Source organism: Octopus bimaculoides, chromosome 26 (genome assembly GCF_046866305.1).
Source record: "Octopus bimaculoides isolate indiv1 chromosome 26, ASM4686630v1, whole genome shotgun sequence".
NCBI classification, from domain to species: domain Eukaryota; kingdom Metazoa; phylum Mollusca; class Cephalopoda; order Octopoda; family Octopodidae; genus Octopus; species Octopus bimaculoides.
In genome coordinates, this window is record NC_142953.1 from 17,095,814 (window position 1) to 17,101,914 (window position 6,101).

Sequence of the window (6,101 nt, forward strand, 5' to 3'; positions counted from 1 at the left end):
GGCTCCTTACGAATCTGCTTGGCCAAACGCTCGCCCATCAATTTCAGTCAAATTTAGTTAATATATGTGTGTGTGTGTGTGTGTGTGTATGATATGATGAATGTGAATATCAGTGTTTCACACTTTTCCAACTTTACTCCTTGAGGCCTTAGCCCAACATATCATACCATTTTGGAATCAGGCTGACTCCGTGAGTAAATTAAAAACATTCCGGGCTGTATATGGACCTGCAATCCTGAAGTTTTCATTACTGTGATTGTTTTCGGTAATTTTTTTTACATAACTTATTTTTGCAACGAATAGGATCATCATTGGAATATGATGACTCTGGAGGAAGCAATTGCAACAAATTCTCCAAAACAAGTCAGAGATCTGTTTGCAGATCTTCCCATTCAGGGTCCGTTGCTTAAAAGCTATATACTAGTGTGTGTGTGTGTGTATATATATATATATATATATATATATATATATATATCATCGTTGTGATCATTATCATCATTTTAATGTCCACTTTCCAATGGTTGCCTGGGGCAGATTCTCTGTGGTTGGATGGTCTTCTCGTTGCCATCCCTTACTTGTTTTCAAGCAAAACAATATTTCCCCATAGTTGGACATGTTTTCAAGGCAGATTGGAGACACCACTTGTATGACAATGATGCTTGTTTAAAGCTATTGTGTGATAACAGGATGAGGAGACACACATGCGTGCGATGGGTTTCTTTCATTTTCCTTCTTCCAAATCTACACAAGGATTTAGTCAGCCCATAGCCAAGTTGAAGGCATTCTGGGTTCAGTCCCACTTCGTGGCATCTTGGGCAAGTGTCTTCTACCTTAGCCTTGTTGAGTAGTGAGAATTGAACTCCAAACAATGTGCATGTGTGTGTGTATATCATAATCATCATCATCATTTAAAGTCTGTCTTCCATGGTAGCATGAGTGGGATGGTTCCACAAGAGCTGTTCTGTAACTGTTTTGGTAGGATTTTTACAGCTGGATGCCCTTCCTAACACCAACCACTCAGCAGAGTGGACTTAGTGTTTTTCACATGACACAAGCGCAGATGAGGTCAGTTTTGGCAAGGTTTTTACAGTTGGACGCCCTTCCGAACACCATCCACTTTACAGTGTGGACTGGATGCTTTTAAGTGGCACCTGCACTGACAGGGTCACCAAGTACTTGCAAGACAAAAAAAAAACACTTTCAAGTGGAGAGGGCGCGTTGGCTTTTATAGATATATCTAGGTGCAGGAGTGGCTGTGTAGTAAGCAGCTTGCTTCCCAACCACATGGTTCTGGGTTCAGTCCCACTGCATGGCACCTTGGGCAAGTATCCTCTACTATAGCCTCGGGCTGACCAAAGACTTGTGAGTGGATTTGGTAGCTGGAAACTGAAAAGAAGCCCATTGTATATATTTTTATGTATATATACAGGGATTGGACAAAATAATGGAAACACCTTAAAATTTCAAACAAATTTATTTTAATATGGGGTAGGACCACCTTTGGCAGTAATTACAGCTTGAATTTTATGAGGTATGGACTTGTACAAAGTTTGAATTGTTTCCAAAGGAATTTTTGTCCATTCTTCAGCTAAAACAGTCTCCAGTTCTTGTAGTGATGATGGTGGAGGATATTGACTCATTACTTGTTTTTCTAAACTGCACCATAAATGTTCAATAATATTGAGATCTGGGGACTGTGGTGGCCACATAAGATGTTCAACTTTACTAGAATGTTCCTCGTGCCATTCAGTAACAACTTTAGCTGTGTGAAATGGTGCATTATCATCCTAAAAGATTGCGTTTCTCTCTGGAAACAATTCCGCATCCATAGGATGAATTTGATCAGATAAAATGCTTAAATAGTCTTTACTATTAATTCTGCTATGAAGGGAAACCATTGGGCTGGCAGATTTCCAAGATATAGCCCCCCCCCCCCCCCAATCATCACAAATCCTTCTCCATGTTTAACAGTTGGAAGAAGGCAGTCTGGTTCAAATGCTTCTTTTGGCTGTCTTCACAAGTATACTTGACTGGTGGTTGGAAATAAGGTAAAGGATGACTTGTTTGAGAAAATAATGTTCTTCCACTGCTCTTGGGACCAATTCTGTAGGTTTTTACTCCACTCTAAATGCTTTGAAACATTTGTTTTTGAAAGTAGTGGTTTTCTGATTGTAGCCCTCCTGTGAAATCCGGCTTTGTGCAGCTCCTGGCGAACAGTTCTTGTGGAGACTAGCTTCTCGAGGTGGTCATTAAGCTCTGCAGTAATTTTGGCAGCTGTACTTTTGTGATCCTTTCTGACAATTCACATAAGAGTCCGATGGTCCCTATCTGAAAGTTTTGGTTTTCTTCCGGAGTTTTGTTGTGACAAGGAGGTTTTTCCCTCTTTCTCAAAGGCTGTCATTACTTTCGAGACAGTACTTTTTGATACGCCAGGCATTTCAGCTGTTTTCATGAAAGTCTGATAGATCTGTCATTTTAATGAATTTTAATTACCTTTTTCTAATGATATCTGAAAAGAAACAGCAATTTTAGCAAAACATATTAAGCAACACTAATAATAAACCAAAAAGCATTAAAGTAAACAAGATTTTGACGGTTTTACAGATATTTCAAAATTATGATGCTAGGTGTTTCCATTTGTTTTGTCCAACCCCAGTTTATGTATTTGTGTGTCAGTGTTTTTCCCCCACCATCGTTTGACAACCGACGCTGGTGTGTTTACATCCCTGTAACTTAGCAGTTTGGCAAAAGAGTTTATAGAATAAGTACTAGGCTCACAAAGAATAAGTCCTGGGGTTAATTTGCTTGACTAAAGGCGGTGCTCCAGCATGGCCGCAGTCAAATGACTGAAACAAATAAAAGAGTAAAGAGTGTATATATATATATATATATATATATATATATATATATATAAGGTGTTGCTCAAGCACTCAACTATGAGTCCACTGCATCTTATTAGCAGAAACAACTGTAAGCTAATGGAGTTCATAGAATAATTGTTTATTTCTTTGTCATCTCATTTTCTTATAAATGCATACACACACATGCACATGTGTGTGTAAAAAATATGTTATATGTATATATGTATGCATGCATGCATGCATGCAGGTGGAGGCGTGTGGCTCAGTGGTTAGGGCAGTGTTTCTCAACCTTTTTACCCTTGTGTAACCCTTAAAATAAATCATATGTCTCAAGGAATCCCTGAACAAAAAAATTATATGCCATATCTTTCACATGTTATTTTCATTGTACTTCACATATATGTATATATATATATATATCTATCTATCTATCTATATAATATTATTATAAAATCTGGTAATTAATCATATATTAATTAATATTGATTAATTATCAGGAGGCCAGCACATCTAAAGAATCAAAGATATTCAGAAATATTGTCTGCAATCTCAGGGGATTAAGGTACATTTAAAAAAAATAACGTTGACCACTAACGTGGACAATTAATGCGCTAGAAATAGATCACATCTTGTGTCTATTAAGACCTAAATTGTTCTCAACATGAAATATAGCAGCATTCCAAAACGTGAGCGATATATATATATATATATATATATATATATATATGTATATATAGGGTGTCCATAAATTACAGACATCACTAAATATATCCAAGTATGCAGGCTGGTTGGAGAGCAAGGTGTCTCCCAGTGGAGGTTGGATGCAGGGGTTTCGCAGCCCGGTCCCTGACAAGAGCCTTCAGCAGTTTGGGCATCGAGGAAGTGAGGGGGAGGAAGGCCATCCACAGTACCACTGATGCGGCAGAGAGGGCCTCAAGATGGCTGTGGAACAAAAGAGGAGAGCCATGGGGGTAGCTAGCTGGCCATCTGGACACAAACTGGGGTCTGATGCATCAGTCATTGATGTATGTACACAACAGAGGATCCATAAATTACAGACATCACTAAATATATCCCCAATGGTTGTTATTTTATTTTTGATAACATAATAGGTTAGATAGGATGATGTCTATATTACAATATTACAATAACCAATAATATGTTGTGCATGTTTAGTAATATTACCATCATGAAATTAGCATTAGTTCATCTCACTCTCACGGAACCCCTAGGAACCTTTTTGCAGAACCCCGGGGTTTTGGAGAACCCTGGTTGAGAAATGCTGGGTTAGGGTATTACAGTCATCATTATAAGATTGTGATTTCAATTCCCTGACTGGGTGATGCATTGTGTTCTTGAGAAAATCACTTCATTTCATGTTGTTCTTTTGGTCCACTCACCTGGTGAATATAAATAATCCTGCAACAAACTAGCATCATGTCCAGCAAGGGATTATACAAATATATAGGCCAGAGAATCCAAGAAACCAGCTTTATCAGCCTCTACCTCTGGAAGGACCATTGCTTTGTTTTGTGTGTTTATATATGCATGTAGTGTATGTTTGTAATGATCTATTAATTGTGGCTGCAGTAAATTTTCCAGTGATGTGTATTTAGTTTTGGGATAATGAGGTTTGAGGATAGCACTTGGAGTGGTCCTGGTGTTGGTGGCAGCACTGATAGATATGTGGTGGTGGTGATGGTGGTGATGGTGGTGTTGGTGGTGACAATGGTGAGTGTGATGATGATAGTTACCAAAATAAATAAATAATATAATTGTTGTTTCTGATACAGGCTAAGCTAATTATGATCTTGTCTCTCCTAATGAGCTTTGTAATTAGAATTTGTGTGTGTGTAGCATCCGCTTTCTCTTCTATCAGTTTCTCTTTCTCACCAGTGTGTGTGTGTACACACACACACATGTATGTATACATATATACATGCACACATGTATGTATACACATATATACACACATACATACACACCACACACACACACACACCACACACACACACACACTGTGTGAGTGCTTTCTATTTATAAAACTGTGCCACTTTCCGTATGTTTAAATATATGTTGTCATCATCATCGTTATCATTCCAATGTTCCATTTTTTCCATGCTTACACGGGGGCGGGGGGGATCAGACAGAATTTTCTGAGAAAAATTTTCTATGGTCGGGTGCTCTTCCAGTTGCCAACCTTTACCTCTTTTCAAGCAATGTCAATGCAAGCTAATGGTTCCCCATAACCAGACATGTTTCCAGGGATGAATGGAAACAAAGTACATCGCTTGTGTGATGAGGATGTTCGTTAACAATTATCATAGAAGGTCAAGACAAGGAAATACTGCAACTACTAGTACTGTTGCTGCCGCTGCCGCCGCCGCCACCACCGCTATTACTACTACTACTACTACTACTAATAATAAAATAATAATGATAATGATGGTTTCAAATTTTGGCACAAGGCCAGCAGTTTCAGGGGAGAGGTAAGTTGATTATATCAACTCGCAGCGTTCAACTGATATTTATTTTATCAACCCTGAAAGGGTGAAAGACAAAGTTGGCCTCAGTAGGATTTGAACTCAGAACATAAAACTGGACAAAATGCCGTTAAGCATTTTGTCCAGCATGCTAATGATTCCGCTGGCTCACTGCTTTCAATAATAATAATAATAATAATGATGATAATAATAATAATAGTCCTTTGTACTGGAGGCACAAGGCCTCAAAGTTTGGGGGAGGGGACTAGTTGATTACATCGACCCCTGTGTTTTCACTAGTACTTACCATATTTTAACCTGTATAAGGGACCCTCATGTATAAGGAAACCCTTAATTTTGGGGGCTTAAAATTTGGAATAAAGGTTTTGTAAGGGATTATAATACTATCCATGTTTAAGAAACTCCCATATTTTTTAACCTAATTTTTGACAAAAAAGGGTTAAAATATGGGAATTTATCAACCCTGAAAGGATGAAAGGCAAAGTTGACCTTGGCGGAATTTGAACTCAGAATGTAACGACAGGTGAAATATTGCTAAGCATTTCATCTAACGTATTAACAATTCTGCCAGCTCACCACCTTTAATAATAATAATAATAATAATAATAATAATAATAATAATAAGAGTCAAAATTAAAAGAAGAGTGCCATTGTCATCTAGTGAACGATATTTTGACATCTTGTGTGTCTTCAACAGGTTCAAAAAATAAATTTGTCAATCTACTTCATTTTGGTT